Here is a 17,732-nt window from a genome sequence, read left to right as displayed (position 1 = left end):
GGGCGCGCCGCCCTACTGTGTGGTGGCCCCGTCAGCCTTCCGACTCCGCCTCTTCGCCTATATAAAGGTCCCTGACCTAAATCTTCGAGACGGAAAAGCCACGGTACGAGAAACCTTCCAGAGCCGCCGCCATCGCGAAGCCAAGATCCGGGGGACAAGGAGTCCCCGTCGCACGCCGCCGGACGGGAAGTGCCGCCGGACGGGGAAGTGCCCCCGAAGGCATCTCCATCGACACCATCGCCATCTTCATCAACGCCGCTGTCTCCCATGAGGAGGGAGTAGTTCTCCATCGAGGCTAAGGGTCTGTACCGGTAGCTATGTGGTTAATCTCTCTCCTATGTACTTCAATACAATGATCTCATGAGCTGCCTTACATGATTGAGATTCATATGAGTTTTGTATCACTATTCATCTATGTGTTACTCTAGTGATGTTATTAAAGTACTCTATTCCTCCTCCATGGTGTAACGGTGACAAGCAGTGTGCATCATGTAGTACTTGGTGTAGGCTATGATTGTAATCTCTTGTAGATTACGAAGTTAATTATTGCTATGATAGTATTGATGCGATCTATTCCTCCATCATAGTGTGATGGTGACAGTGTGCATGCTATGTTAGTACTTGGTGTAATTGCAATGATATATCATGCACTCTAAGGTTATTTAAATATGAACATCGAATGTTGTGGAGCTTGTTAACTCCGGCATTGAGGTGCTCTTGTAGCCCTACGCAATTAGTGGTGTTCATCATCCAACAAGAGAGTGTAGAGTGGTTTTATTATGTGATCAATGTTGAGAGTGTCCACTAGTGAAAGTATGATTCCTAGGCCTTGTTTCTAAGCATCGAAACTCCATTTATTTACTGTTCTGTTGCATGTTTGCTTGCTGCCATATTTTATTCAGATTGCTATTACCACTCATATCCATCCATATTACTTGTATTTCACTATCTCTTCGCCGAACTAGTGCACCTATACATCTGACAAGTGTATTAGGTGTGTTGGGGACACAAGAGACTTCTTGTATCGTGATTGCAGTGGTTGCTTGAGAGGGATATCTTTGACCTCTTCCTCCCCGAGTTCGATAAACCTTGGGTGATCCACTTAAGGGAAACTTGTCAGCTGTTCTACAAACCTCTCGCTCTTGGAGGCCCAACACTGCTCTACAAGAATAGAAGCACCCGTAGACATCAAGCACTTTTCTCGCGCCGTTGCTCGGGAGGAAAGGTAAAAGGCACTCATACGCCGGTCCCGTGTAACTAAGTACTTTTCTCGTTGCCGTTGTGTGTGTGCTCGAAGTTATTTCCTTTAGATCCCGCAATTGCATCTTTTTGTTTCTTGTTAAACACTAGTAAGGCATAATGGAAAACATCTCGTGAGTTTTTTAAACTATTTCCTGAGTCAAGACATGAATGGTTTAACGCGAAAATTAAAAAACCTATGGAACCTTATTTGCATGCTAGTAGTAATATTAGTATGAACGCTTTGAACACCATTGTTGATAATGATATAGAAAATTCTAAGCTTGGGGAGGTCGGTTTTGATGAAAATGATCTCTTTAGCCCTCCTGGTATTGAGGAGAAAGTTTATGTTGATTATGATATGCCTCCCATATATGATGATTACAATGATAGTGGTCTTTTGGTGCCGCCTACTATGGAGGATAAAGCTTATTATGATTATACTATGCCTCCTATATTTGATGATGAGAATAATAATGATAGCTACTTTGTTGAATTTGCTCCCACTACAATTAATAAGAGTGATTATGCTTATGTGGAGAGTGATGATACTTTTATGCATGAGACTCAGAATAAGAATGCTTTATGTGATAGTTATATTGTTGAATTTGTTCATGATGCCACTGAAAGTTATTACGAGAGAGGAAAATATGGTTGTAGAAGTTTTCATGTTACTAAAACACCTCTTTATATGATGAAATTTTTGAAGTTACACTTGTTTTATCTTTCTATGCTTGTTGCATCATGCTTCATGAATTTGTTTATTTACAAGATTCCTATGCATAGGAAGCATGTTAGACTTAAATATGTTTTGAATTTGCCTTTTGGTGCTCTCTTGTGCTTCAACTCTTATTTCTTGCGAGAGTATCATTGAAATTGCTGAGCCCATCTTAATGGCTATAAAGAAAGCACTTCTTGGGAGATAACCCATGTCTTTATTTTGCTACTATTTTGTTTGTGTCTTGGAAGTTGTTACTACCGTAGCAACCTCTCCTTATCTTTATTTTATTGCATTGTTGTGCCAAGTAAAGTCTTTGATAGTAAAGTCAATACTAGATTTGGATTATCATGCGTAGAACAGCATTTCTTGTCTGTCACGAATTTCAATATGCCTCTCGTAGGTAACTCAGTAAAAATCTGCCAATTTACGTGCGTGATCCTCGATATGTACGCAACTTTCATTCAATTTGAGCATTTTCATCCGAGCAAGTCTGGTGCCTCAAAAATTCGTCTTTACGTGACCGTTCTGCTTTTGACATGATTCTCGCCTTTTATTTCGCATTGCCTCTTTTGCCGTGTTGGATGGATTTCTTTGTTCCATTAATGTCCAAGAGCTTTGTGCAATGTCCAGAAGTGTTAAGAATGATTGTGTCACCTCTGAACATGTGAATTTTTTATTATGCACTAACCCTCTAATGAGTTTGTTTTGAGTTTGGTGTGGAGGAAGTTTTCAAGGGTCAAGAGAGGAGGATGATATACTATGATCAAGAAGAGTGAAAAGTCTAAGCTTGGGGATGCCCCTCGTGGTTCATCCTCGCATATTTTAAGAAGACCCAAGCTGTCTAAGCTTGGGGATGCCCAAGGCATCCCCTTCTTCATCGACAACTTATCAGTCACCTCTAGTGAAACTATATTTTTATTCCGTCACATCTTATGTACTTTACTTGGAGCGTCTCTGCTTTTGTTTTTGTTTTGTTTGAATAAAATATGATCCATCATGCTTGTGTGGGAGAGAGACACGCTCCGCTTTTTCATATGAACACTTGTGTTCTTCGCTTTATTCTTTAATATTCATGGCGGAGTTGAAAACTGCTTCGTTCATTGTTATATGGTTGGAAACAGAAAATGTTGCATGTGGTAAATAGTATATTGTATTGAATAATTTGATACTTGGCAATTGTTGTGCTCATATAGATCATGTTTAAGCTCTTGCATCATGTACTTTGTACCCATTAATGAAGAACTACATAGAGCTTGTTAAAATTTGGTTTGCATGATTAGTTTCTCTAGAGTCTAGATATTTTCTCGGTTAAGGTGTTTGAACAACAAGGAGACAATGTAAAGTCTTATAATAGTTACAATATGTTCATATGTGAGCTTTGATGCACCTTTTATATTTGAGTTTGCTTCAAACAACCTTGCTAGCCTAGCCTTGTATTGAGAGGAATTCTTCTCGTGCATCCAAATCCTTGAGCCAAAAACTATGCCATTTGTGTCCACCATACCTACCTACTACATGGTATTTCTCTGCCATTCCAAAGTAAATTACTTGAGTGCTACCTATAAAATTCTATTCTTTGTCTTTGCAATATATAGCTCATGGGAAAAATAGCCTTAAAAACTATTGTGGTGAAGAATATGTACTTATGTGTCTTATTTCTTAATAAGTTGCTTGTTGAGCGGTAACCATGTTTCGGGGACGCCATCAACTTTTACCTTTGTTGAATATCATGTGAGTTGCTATGCATGTTCGTCTTGTCCTAAGTAAGGGCGATTTTCATGATCAAATGGTTTGAGTATGCATATTGTTAGAGAAGAACATTGGGCCGCTAACTAAAGCCATGATTCATGGTGGAAGTTTCAGTTTGGACAACTAATCCTCAATCTCTTATGAGAATTTTAATCGTTGTTGAATGCTTATGCATTAAAGAGGAGTCCATTATCTCGTTGTCTATGTTGTCCCTGCATGGATGTCTAAGTTGAGAATAATCAAAAGCGAGAAATCCAATGCGAGCTTTCTCCTTAGACCTTTGTACAGCAAAGATAGAGGTACTCCTTTGTGACACTTGGTTGAAACATATGTTATGCAATGATAATCCATGTTAATCCAAGCTAATTAGGACAAGGTGCGAGCACTATTGGTATACTATGCATGAGGCTTGCAACTTATAGGATATCTTATACATAACACATATGCTTTATTACTACCGTTGACAAAATTGTTTCTATGTTTTCAAAATGAAAAGCTCTAGCACAAATATAGTAATCCATGCTTCCTCTCGCGAAGGGCCAATCTTTTACTTTATTGTTGAGTCAGTTTACCCATTCTTTCTATCCTAGAAGCAAACACTTGTATCAATTGTGTGCATTGATTCTTACATGTTTACTTATTGCACTTGTTATATTGCTTTATGTTGACAACTATCCATGAGATATACATGTTACAAGTTGAAAGCAATTGCTGAAACTTAATCATCCTTTGTGTTGCTTCAATACCTTTTACTTGAATCTATTGCTTTATGAGTTAACTCTTATGCAAGTCTTATTGATGCTTGTCTTGAAAGTACTATTCATGAAAAATCTTTGTTATATGGTTCATTTGTTTACTCATTGTCTTTACCATTGCTTTGAATCACTTCATTCATCTCATATGCTTTACAATAGTATTGATCAAGATTATGATAGCATGTCACTTCAGAAATTATCCTTGTTATCGTTTACCTACTCGAGGGCGAGTAGGAACTAAGCTTGGGGATGCTTGATACGTCCCAAACGTATCTAATTTCTTATGTTCCATGCTACTTTATGATGATACTCACATGTTTTATACACACTTTATGTCATTATTATGCATTTTCCGGCACTAACCTATTGACGAGATGCCGAAGGGCCGCTTGCTGTTTTCTCGTCGTTTTTGGTTTCGAAATCCTAGTTAGGAAATATTCTCGAATCGAACGAAATCAACGCCCAGCATCTTAGAATTCCACGAAGCTTCCGAACACCCGAGAGCCACCGCAGGGGGAGGCCCAGGGCTCCCACACGCCATGGCGGCGCGGCCGTGGGGTAGGGGCGCGCCGCCCTACCGTGTGGTGGCCCCGTCGCCCTCCGACTCCGCCTCTTCGCCTATATAAAGGTCCCCGACCTAAATCTTCGAGACGGAAAGCCACGGTACGAGAAACCTTCCGCAGCCACCGCCATCGCGAAGCCAAGATCCGGGGGACAGAGTCTCCGTTCCCGCACGCCGCCGGACGGGGAAGTGCCCCCGAAGGCATCTCCATCGACACCACCGCCATCTTCATCAACGCCGTTGTCTCCCATGAGGAGGGAGTAGTTCTCCATCGAGGCTAAGGGCTGTACCTGGTAGCTATGTGGTTAATCTCTCTCCTATGTACTTCAATACAATGATCTCATGAGCTGCCTTACATGATTGAGATTCATATGAGTTTTGTATCACTATTCATCTATGTGTTACTCTAGTGATGTTATTAAAGTACTCTATTCCTCCTCCATGGTGTAACGGTGACAGTGTGTGTGCATCATGTAGTACTTGGCGTAGGCTATGATTGTAATCTCTTGTAGATTATGAAGTTAATTATTGCTATGATAGTATTGATGCGATCTATTCCTCCTTCATAGTGTGATGGTGACAAGTGTGCATGCTATGTTAGTACTTGGTGTAATTGCAATGATCTATCATGCACTCTAAGGTTATTTAAATATGAACATCGAATGTTGTGGAGCTTGTTAACTCCGGCATTGAGGTGCTCTTGTAGCCCTACGCAATTAGTGGTGTTCATCATCCAACAAGAGAGTGTAGAGTGGTTTTATTATGTGATCAATGTTGAGAGTGTCCACTAGTGAAAGTATGATCCCTAGGCCTTGTTTCTAAGCATCGAAACTCCGTTTATTTACTGTTTTGTTGCATGTTTGCTTGCTGCCATATTTTATTCAGATTGCTATTACCACTCATATCCATCCATATTACTTGTATTTCACTATCTCTTCGCCGAACTAGTGCAGCTATACATCTGACAAGTGTATTAGGTGTGTTGGGGACACAAGAGACTTCTTGTATCGTGATTGCAGTGGTTGCTTGAGAGGGATATCTTTGACCTCTTCCTCCCTGAGTTCGATAAACCTTGGGTGATCCACTTAAGGGAAACTTGCTGCTGTTCTACAAACCTCTGCTCTTGGAGGCCCAACACTGTCTACAAGAATAGAAGCACCCGTAGACATCAACCTACATTAGTGATCATGATTTGAAAGAGCACACTAGTTTTGATATTGGAAATCTCTGGGAAACTAATTCTGAAAATGATGATGTTAATAATTGACATAGTATCAGTACTATCCATGCTTCCTCCCATAATGATATAGAAAGCTCTAAGCTTGGGGATGAGGTGTTTGAAAATCCTTTTGCTACTGATCATTATATGTTTGATACATCTCCTTCTAGTAACAATGATGGTATGGTCACGTGATGAACATACTCGTGAAAGATAATTATTCTATTTCTTATGATGACACTATGCCTCCGATCTTTGATGATTATTATAAAGAATGCTATGACACATGTTATAATTATCCTTATGAAACTTGTCATAGTTATGGTGGGATCGCAAAAAATTATTCCCTTAGTATGCAACTTGTTTACCATGTTCAAATTCTTGATAATAATCTTGCTCCAATTACTATTAATGAGAAGAACTCTTCTTATGCCAAAATTAATGATACTTTTATGCATATGAACCATGATAAGAATGTTTTAAGTGATGGGTATATTGTGGATTTCATCAATGATGCTACTGAAAGTTATTATGAGAGAGGGAAACACGGTTATATGCATCTTAATAATATTAAATTTCCCCTCTCTATGTTGAGAATCTTGAAGTTACTCGTGTTTTATCTTCCTATGCTTGTCACTTTGCTCCTCATGAATTTATTTGTGTACAAGATTCCTCCCCATAGGAAGTGGGTTAGGCTCAAATTTGTTTCATACTTGCTTTTTGATGCTCTCTTTGTTTCAATTCTCATCCTTATGCGAGTGCATCATTGAAACTGCTGAGCCCATCTTAATGGCTATAAAGAAAGCACTTCTTGGGAGATAACCCATGTTTTCATTTTGCTACTGTTTTGTTGTGCCTTGGAAGTTGTTACTACTGTAGCAACCTCTCCTTATCTTACTTTATTGCATTGTTGTGCCAAGTGAAGTCTTTGATAGTAGGGTTGATACTAGATTTGGATTACTCGCGCGTAAACAGCATTTCTTGCCGTCACGAATTTGAGTATGATTCTCTGTAGGTAACTCAGAAAAATCTGCCAATTTACGTGCGTGATCCTCGGATATGTACGCAAATTTCATTCAATTTGAGAATTTTCATCCGAGCAAGTCCTGGTGCCTCAAAAAAAATCGTCTTTACTGACCGTTCCGTTTTGACAGATTCTCGCCTTTTATTTCGCATTGCCTCTTTTGCCGTGTTGGATGGATTTCTTTGTTCCATTAACCTCCGAGTAGCTTTGTGCAATGTCCGAAGTGTTAAGAATGATTATGTCACCTCTGAATATGTGAATTTTTGATTATGCACTAACCCTCTAATGAGTTTGTTTCGAGTTTGGTGTGGAGGAAGTTTTCAAGGGTCAAGAGAGGAGGATGATACAATATGATCAAAAAGAGTGAAAAGTCTAAGCTTGGGGATGCCCCCGTGGTTCATCCCCGCATATTTCAAGAAGACTCAAGCATCTAAGCTTGGGGATGCCCAAGGCATCCCCTTCTTCATCGACAACTTATCGTGTCACCTCTAGTGAAACTATATTTTTATTCCGTCACATCTTATGTACTTTACTTGGAGCGTCTGTGTGCTTTTATTTTAGTTTTGTTATTTTCATTCTCTGAATAAATACATGCTTGTGTGGGAGAGAGACACGCTCCGCTGTTTCGTATGAACACATGTGTTCTTAGCTTTACTCTTAATGTTCATGGCGAAGGTTGAACTACTTCGTTCATTGTTATATGGTTGGAAACAGAAAATGTTGCATGTGGTAATTGGTATAATCTATTATCTATTATATATTAAAAGTAAATTACGGGCTAACCAGAAATTAGAGAAATCGCTAGAAAATCCCACAAAAATCAGAAACATCTGGCCATCAATTAAATAGACATAAAAATCACTACCGTTAATTTTAAGAATCACTTATTAGGGGTAGAAGTAATTACCCACCAATGCCATTAACTATTCTTTACGTAACCCTTCAATCTCTATCCAAATAAAAATAGACTGCCTACATTGATTGAAACAATCTACGACCCTTCCAGCCTTCCGTGAAAAAAAAGCTACAAACCCCATCCCGCGCCGCCACACCATGGCCGTCTCCTGGAGCCTTTACCATGTCAGTTACCTTCAATTTTTCCTGATCTTCTTATGCACCGTTGCAGGATCCTCGCGGGTCGGCTTTGCATCCGCGATCTTCTCCACGAAAAGTATATGTGCAAAGACAGGAAGAAAAGCTTGGAGATCGATCTAGCAAGATCCACCGAAGTTTGACGATGGCCGACTCGGACAAGGCGCACGATAGCAAGATCCACCGGCCCGGGAAACTCAGTTGCCTCCTCCGACCATGATGACAAGATGAAAACGGAAGCTAAGGCACGCACGCACGAACGACGCTTGCCAAGTTGCCATGCAGGTGAGTTTCACCGCTTCATAGAGTAATGAAACATATATAGCCAGATCATGGAAGGAGGACAAGAGGGTAACATAGCTAGGTCGTGGATGGAGGAAAAGGAGCACGTTCGTGTCCGGCCGGATCCGGCGTGAGCTGTCTCGGTCGTTCACGTCAGAGGGGACGATACGTCCATCCAGAGATCAAACCGACGCGACAAGATGTCCTCTTGGTGGTGACTGGTGAGTAATTAGATTCCAGCTCCTCTTTGTAAACAAGTGTACTACTTCTGTCTAATCTTTCGCCACCAAGCAGATGCAGCAGCATGAGCCTGGAATACATCACGTTGGGATCAAGATTTTGGTTGTACTAAAAAAACGATGGAGAGGACCCAAATATACTCAAGATGCAAGTCGGTATCTGTGTTCAGCAACTTCAGCCCCTACTTGCAGTTTGAGGTAAATAAGTATCAGCTACATCTGTGTGAGGTAATGCTTATTGTCTAGAATTTGAGAGCACATATAGTCATAGACCATTAGTCATCGGAGCAAAACAGCCATTACCAGCTAATTCGCAACTAGCCTGTGGCTTTTTTTAGCAATGGCAAAGCAATTATTCTAATAACTATTATATTTATAAGAATATTTTTACATGCAACAAAAAGTCGGAACTCAAACTGCATGTCTCTTCCCATCTTTCATGTGAAGACACATCTCTAACCTCTTCATTCGCGTACTACATTTGTTTCAAATTTCAAATTTCCATAGCAGAGAAGACGTCATATATGGACATGGCGTAGGCGGCCACTTATGGATGTATTGTTGCTCTCAGCTGCATGCATCATGCATATGAGCATATCTATACTTCGTGGCATTAAATTTGTTCGATGTAACCTGCCAGTCTGCAACAACTTCATGCTGCACCAGCCATTAAACAGGAGGTTAGGATTTCTTGGAACTGGGCACTATTTACTCTTTGGTTATCGTGGTTGTTTTTCTTGCAGAACTGGCCAGCTTAATTTTACTAAAGTCCATCAGGTGTGTATATGTGCACATAGATATGCTCCTTAATGTATGTCCATAGTTAGAGCTTGATATTAGGTTTTCCTTATATACCAGCAGATCATGGTAGATTCTTCCTAATGTTGTCACATACATATACATGTGTTCTGTGGTTTCGAATGAAATCGCACGCTGTTCAACTTGAAATTAAGAATTTTATAGAAACTACCAGATACCGTTGAATATATCTCACGTGTCATACACACTACACGTATTCGGCAAACATTACGCACACTCAAAACAAAGACGATGGTAACATTCTATTTTCCTAAACTTTACAATACTGCATATATCTCTGTTAGTCGAAAACTTCAGATAGAACTCTACAATTCATTTGATCTTAATTAAATGCATGCTCTCCCGCTAACAAAATTCCATACAGGTTTCAAAAAGAGTTGCACCAATCAAATAGGAAGTGGCAAACAAGGGCGAACTTAGCAGAGATGATGATGTGAAGCTTATTGATCACGTCTTGACCTCAATACACAACACCTCACTTTTCAGAGACCAAAAAACAAGGTTGCAGTCATGGGATGAGTCGTCGACACGGCATATTGTTTTTAAATAAGGTAGAAATGCATGGCTATGAATAACCAAGAGATTTTGTGGAGTAGATAATAATAATAATATACCAATATTAAAAGAAGACAATGATGTTCTCCCATTTATGTAAAATCACATTTTTTATGCAAATAGTTATGCTTCATTGCATATGCATATATTGCTGACTTTGATATCTATATTCTATATGCTGCACCTTCATACCTTGGATGCCTCTCCCATTATGGCTTGCAAGCGTTATATTTGATAATATCTCTTATTTCATGTATATACATGGTTCTTCTCGATCCATTTAATAGAGCAACAAGAATGTCTATCTTTTCATGGAACAATTTTCTCCTTAGATTAAAGAAAATTGTTTATCATTAGACCTTTCTTAGAATACTAAAATATCTGATGGTATTGTAGATCCATTCATATGTTATTTATTAGTTCAGGGTAAGGGAGATATTAATTTGCAAAAAAATACGTAATTTATAATTTGAATTACTTGAAGGATCTGCAATTCCTATTCTTAAACATTATATGAGAAAGTGAAAAATTTCGTTCATGGTTTACTTAGATAAAACTTTCAGCAACTTGGTAAGGGAAATTTCCGGTATGATTTTTTCACATAATTTTGGCCAACATAAAGTTTGAGTTCCCAGTATTGCTTTTATAAATCCCTTATTGTTATGGAAAATGGGATGTGAGGGGTCATCTAAATTGAAGAGTTTCCATATGAACTTTCTAAGAGTCAAATCGTATAAATTTATCTTATTATGGTCGTGTTTATAAAAGGAAAGACACCCACAATAATTCTATTCCCTCCTGTTCAGAATAATTACTCAAAAATAGATGTATCTAGACATGTTTTAGTGTGTAGATACATCCATTTTTAGCACTTATTTTGAACCGAAGGGAGTATAAAATTTACATTTGCGCAATATGGTACGTAGGATTTGCAGCAAGATAGAGACCTCATTTTTTCCTTTGTTTTAATTCTAGCTTTTTAGTATTTTTATTTTCAGAAATGTGATCGAAAATAAGCTATGCAGCGTTTTATGTAGGTCTTATTGGTTGCGTGGCGGCCCAGAACAAGCACTAGGGGCGTAACAAACCAAGGCATATTTTTTTGGATAAATACTAATGTTTATTTTTATTATACTATATTAGGAAGACGTGCACATGAAATATGACCACTAAAACGTGCAAAATGTTTGCAATATTTTGTTTCTTAGTTGAACATGAGCATAGTTTTTGGTTCTACGCCGGCGGTTCTAATGAATAATGCATACATTAAAATTCAAGATTAGTAAAGTTTGATCAAACTTAGTTAAAAAGCCATCAAAACCTACGACATTATATAGATATCAAAGGAAAATGTATTTCACGATGTATCTAACACTGTTGAGCTTGGGTTGTACATATTAATATTTTTTCAGTTTCACTTCTAGAAAAAATATGCCTTATTCATTGGAATGCAGTTAGTAATACTATTTCAATCCGGAACGGAAAGCACAAATAGTTCTCATTTACCATGCACCATCACAAGTTCATGCAATGCAATGGAAATCCACCATTTTCACTACAAGTCATTAAACATTATTTATGCATAAATAATAAGACTATTAAAGTTGTTGCCCGCGGATGTGCGCGGGCCACTGTGCTAGTGTCTTGAATAATGTGATACTTGGCAATTGTTGTGCTCATATAGATCATGTTTAAGCTCTTGCATCATGTACCTTGTACCCATTAATGAAGAACTACATAGAGCTTGTTAAAATTTGGTTTGCATGATTAGTTTCTCTAGAGTCTAGATATTTTCTGGTTAAGGTGTTTGAACAACAAGGAGACAATGTAAACTCTTATAATACTTACAGTATGTTCATATGTGAGCTTTGCTGCACCTTTTATACTTGAGTTTGCTTCAAACAACCTTGCTAGCATAGCCTTGTATTGAGAGGAATTCTTCTCGTGCATCCAAATCCTTGAGCCAAAAACCATGCCATTTGTGTCCACCATACCTACCTACTACATGGTATTTCTCTGCCATTCCAAAGTACATTACTTGAGTGCTACTTTTAAAATTCTATTCTTTGTCTTTGCAATATATAGCTCATGGGAAAATAGCCTTAAAAACTATTGTGGTGAAGAATATGTACTTATGCGTCTTATTTCTTATAAGTTGCTTGTTGAGCGGTAACCATGTTTCTGGGGACGCCATCAACTTTTACTTTTGTTGAATATCATGTGAGTTGCTATGCATGTTCGTCTTGTCTGAAGTAAGGGAGATTTTCATGATCAAATGGTTTGAGTATGCATATTGTTAGAGAAGAACATTGGGCCGCTAACTAAAGCCATGATTCATGGTGGAAGTTTCAGTTTGGACAATCAATCCTCAATCTCTTATGAGAATTTTAATTGTTGTTGAATGCTTATGCATTAAAGAGGAGTCCATTATCTCGTTGTCTATGTTGTCCCGGTATGGATGTCTAAGTTGAGAATAATCAAAAGCGAGAAATCCAATGCGAGCCTTCTCCTTAGACCTTTGTGCGAGCGGCATAGAGGTACCCCTTTGTGACACTTGGTTGAAACATATGCTATGCAATGATAATCCATGTTAATCCAAGCTAATTAGGACAAGGTGCGAGCACTATTGGTATACTATGCATGAGGCTTGCAACTTATAGGATATCTTATACATAACACATATGATTTATTACTACCGTTGACAAAATTGTTTCTTGTTTTCAAAATGAAAAGCTCTAGCACAAATATAGTAATCCATGCTTCCCTCTGCGAAGGGTCTATCTTTTACTTTATTGTTGAGTCAGTTTACCCATTCTTTCTATCCCGGAAGCAAACACTTGTATCAACTGTGTGCATTGATTCTTACATGTTTACTTATTGCACTTGTTATATTACTTTGTGTTGACAATTATCCATGAGATATAAATGTTGAAGTTGAAAGCAACCGCTGAAACTTATATCTTCCTTTGTGTTGCTTCGTTGCTTTCTACTAAGAATTTATTGCTTTATGAGTAACTCTTATGCAAGTCTTATTGATGCTTGTCTTGAAAGTATTATTCATGAAAAGTCTTTGCTATATAATTCATTTGTTTACTCATTATCTTCACCATTGCTTCGAATCGCTGCATTCATCTCATATGCTTTACAATAGTATTGATCAAGATTATGATAGCATGTCACTTCGTAAATTATCCTTGTTATCGTTTACCTACTCGAGGGCGAGTAGGAACTAAGCTTGGGGATGTTTGATACGTCTCAAACGTATCTATAATTTCTTATGTTCCATGCTACTTTTATGATGATACTCACATGTTTTATACACACTTTATGTCATTATTATGCGTTTTCCGGAACTAACCTATTGACGAGATGCCGAAGTGCCAGTTCCTGTTTTCTGCTGTTTTTGGTTTCAAAAATCCTAGTAAGGAAATATTCTCGGAATTGGACGAAATCAACGCCCAACATCTTATAATTCCACGAAGCTTCCGGAACACCCGAGGGGGACCAGAGGAGAGCCACGAGGCCACCGTGACAGTAGGGCGGCGCGGCCCAAGGGGGCGCCCCTATTGTGTGGCGCCCCGTAACCCTTCCGACTCCGCCTCTTCGCCTATTTAAAGGTCCCCGACCTAAATCTTCGATACGGAAAAGCCACGGTACGAGAAAACTTCCGCAGCCGCCGCCATCGCGAAGCCAAGATCCGGGGGACAGGAGTCTCCGTTCCGGCACGCCGCCGGGACGGGGAAGTGCCCCGGAAGGCATCTCCATCAACACCACCGCCATCTTCATCAACGCTGTCTGTCTCCCATGAGGAGGGAGTAGTTCTCCATCGAGGCTAAGGGCTGTACCGGTAGCTATGTGGTTCATCTCTCTCTCCTATGTACTTCAATACAATGATCTCATGAGCTGCCTTACATGATTGAGATCCATATGATGAGTTTGTAATCTAGATGTCCTTATGCTATTCAAGTGGATTTTACTTATGTGATCTCCGGAGACTCCTTGTCCCACGTGTGTAAAGGTGACAGTGTGTGCACCGTGTGGGTCTCTTAGGCTATATTTCACAGAATACTTATTCACTGTGTTATGATTTGAGTTGGATGTCTCTATGAAATTGTCGTGTGTTAGTACCTCCTATGAATGCTCACAGTGACAGCGTGGGGTGTTTATTAGTACTTGGGAATACATCTTTAAGGTTTGCCTACATGATAAATTAGTGTTCGTTATCTTGCCAGAGAGTAATTCAGAATAGCATAGTGAAGTGCTTATTTATATTCCTTTACGATTGCAATGTTGAGAGTGTCCACTAGTGAAAGTATGATCCCTAGGCCTTGTTTCCAAATACTGCAATCATCGCTTATTTACTGTTTTACTGCATCTTTACTTCCTGCAATATTATCACCATCAACTGCACGCCAGCAAGCTATTTTTACGGCGCCGTTACTACTGCTCATATTCATTCATACCACTTGTATTTCACTATCTCTTCGCCGAACTAGTGCACCTATACATCTGACAAGTGTATTAGGTGTGTTGGGGACACAAGAGACTTCTTGTATCGTGATTGCAGGGTTGCTTGAGAGGGATATCTTTGTCCTCTACCTCCCTGAGTTCGATAAACCTTGGGTGATTCACTTAAGGGAAACTTGCTGCTGTTCTACAAACCTCTGCTCTTGGAGGCCCAACACTGTCTACAGGAAAAGAAGTGTGAGTAGACATCAATCCTCCACACCAACACCAAGTTCAAGGAAGAAGAAGGAGCAAGGGGCTGCTGCCTCCAAGGGTAGCCGCCGCCCTCCCGACGCCGCCGCCACGGGGATCTTCATCACTGTCTCCTACTCTCCTCCACGAGCAACACCTCTTCATCAACACCTACATCAATATCCTCATCTACCCCTTTGTAATCTCTTAGCAGACTTGATGTGTGAGGCAATCTATCATTTTCCCATGATGTATTGTACCTTTATGTCTTTGTTTAAGTGACATGTTCTTGGTAACTGTGAAATACTTTGTGATGGTTGCATATAAGTATATGTTATATTTTATGATGATCTCTTGTACTGATATATGAGTGCACACATATGTTGGGAAATGCATGAGGTTGTCACCGTTACATGATGATAGGGAGAGGGGCAGCTGGAGCTTGATATAAACCATGTCCCAATTCTTAGATATGCATGTAGTATTAATTTATGGTTAATCAACATGAGGAATAACTATGTGGAGCTTTAAACTTACTGCGGTGGTTGGAATTTATGTTTTAATAATTTATTTGTTTGCTCATACCTATGGCCATAGGATCAATCACTAGTGGTGTATTTGCTCATATTTATGGTTACACCTATCTATGACTCGTCTCTAGAAGAAACACTAAAAAGACTATCCTAAGCTTCACTAATTGTGACAACCACACAAATGAAATAGCAATTTGCCAGAACAATTAGTTGATCCGCTTCATCTCACTTCACTTTACTATATTTTTATTGCATTAATTTTAATCCTTGCATATTATTTTCAGCAATCATAGTATTCTAGTAGAAACCTCTACACACACACTAGATCCTAGTTTTGCATAGAAGGCCATATATGTGGATTATAGGGCTTTAGAGAATCTATAGTTTACCTTCAGCTTCTCGTGGATTCGACATTCAAATACTTATCGAATTGTACTGCGGTAATCCCCTGCACTTGAGGCTATCAATTATAAAGATAGATTTCAGGTTTGTCCAAAAGCATGCTTCGAGACATGGTCAATCAAGATGGGGTTTTCCCCTCTCTGCATGAGAGAGATATCCCTGGACCCCTTGAGCGATCGGATTCGAAAATGCATGGCCGAGCTATTTAACATTAAGAGTAACCTAGTAAGGATTCTGAATCACATGATCGATAAACAATGGTCATCTTGACATTGTACCTAATATCATGAGGCAAAGGAAATGACATGCATAGAACATTATGATGGTTCATCCGATACGATTATGCGTGTTTAGGAGTTGACATGTCTTGCTAGAGGCCAGTACCAACTATTGGCCGAGTAGAAGTACTCGTGTCACGTTTATTCATGTGTGAACCTATAGGATCACACACTTAACGAACTGAATTAGACGAGGCTTAGCATAGTAATGGGTCTATAATGTAGAAGAGTATCAGCGACGCCTATATAAGAGAGGGTGGGGCTAGTTGCAGTGGCGGAGCCAGCATATCAACTTTGTGTAGTCAGCTTGAAACTATGTAGTCAAATAAACATATTTGTATAATTTTTAATTAAATTTTGCAATTTTCAGCTTATATTGCCAACAAACTATGTAGTCAATTGACTACACAGCTAAGGCGTGGCTCCGCCACTGGCTAGTTGATTATGTTGATCACTCCACCCAACTGCCAAACCTCTCACGTCTCAGTTGCACACGCGCACCTAGCAGTCTAGCGTGTGACGCTTTCATTCTGCACGAGTGCATACCTTGCAGGTGTTGCGTTTGTTGCACTTGGACGACCCACACAAGAGGAGTTGAGCGTGTGACGAGCGCGTGAACATAGTACTAGATTTAAATGTGCGCCTTGGCGCACGATCCCGTGAAACTCGTGCGAATGCAAACTCAATATAATAACGCTAAAATTAGGTGATATAATGATAATATATTTTGAGGTTTTGCAAAATAAAATTGACAAGTACAAAATTCAGATAAAGCACACGAAATTACAAACAAGTAATAGTATAGGTTTAGATCAAAACACACCGCTCTTTCATACATAAGGTCCTCTTCCATACATAAGGATGCATGAGAATCTTCAAGTTCCTTCACTATGATATATCCAAACCATCGAAAGCTCAGTTGGTAGTAATATCTCCTCGCACGCGACAATTTTTCCATCCTTCTCATTCAGCTTATCCCAGAGACATTCACGTCCAACCTACAATAGTTGTCCCTCGGCACCTTCCTCTGAAATGATTGCATTGGTTTGTCATGTGCTAGTGAAACACATATGTCCAAAAAAACTCGGTTGCACTCCGCACGTATACAAGTGAAGATTCAAATGAAAAAAGGTTGTAGAACACACCTTATATCAATTAATGCATGTGTGCACACAATGAGCGCCATGGAACATCAAGTATTTGTCGTCTTGACCTTGCATACCCTAGCCAAAGTTGTGAAAAGAACATTTTTGTAGCATGCCACAAGCTTGTTGCTCGTGCAGGTCAGCAGAATAACTTCTCTCCCAAGTCTCACTCTTGGCGTTATGAGAAGCCTCCGGCTCTCCCGAGTGCCCGAGCAAAGATCACCTTCTCCGCCATGGCGCCGCTGAATTTCAAATGGCAGTTTTCACAAATCGGGTGAGTGCTATTACAAAAATCTGAACTCATCGTGACATGAAAGAAGGCATCGGGGTCTACCGGCTCGTGAAAGGAGGACACTCAACAAAGAGCGAGGGGAATGGGGACTCGGACGAGAAGCCAGAGCAACCGTGGCCAAATGTTTG

This window comes from Lolium rigidum, chromosome 4, assembly GCF_022539505.1.
Source record: "Lolium rigidum isolate FL_2022 chromosome 4, APGP_CSIRO_Lrig_0.1, whole genome shotgun sequence".
Taxonomy (NCBI): domain Eukaryota; kingdom Viridiplantae; phylum Streptophyta; class Magnoliopsida; order Poales; family Poaceae; genus Lolium; species Lolium rigidum.
Note: the sequence above shows the minus strand (reverse complement) of the source record.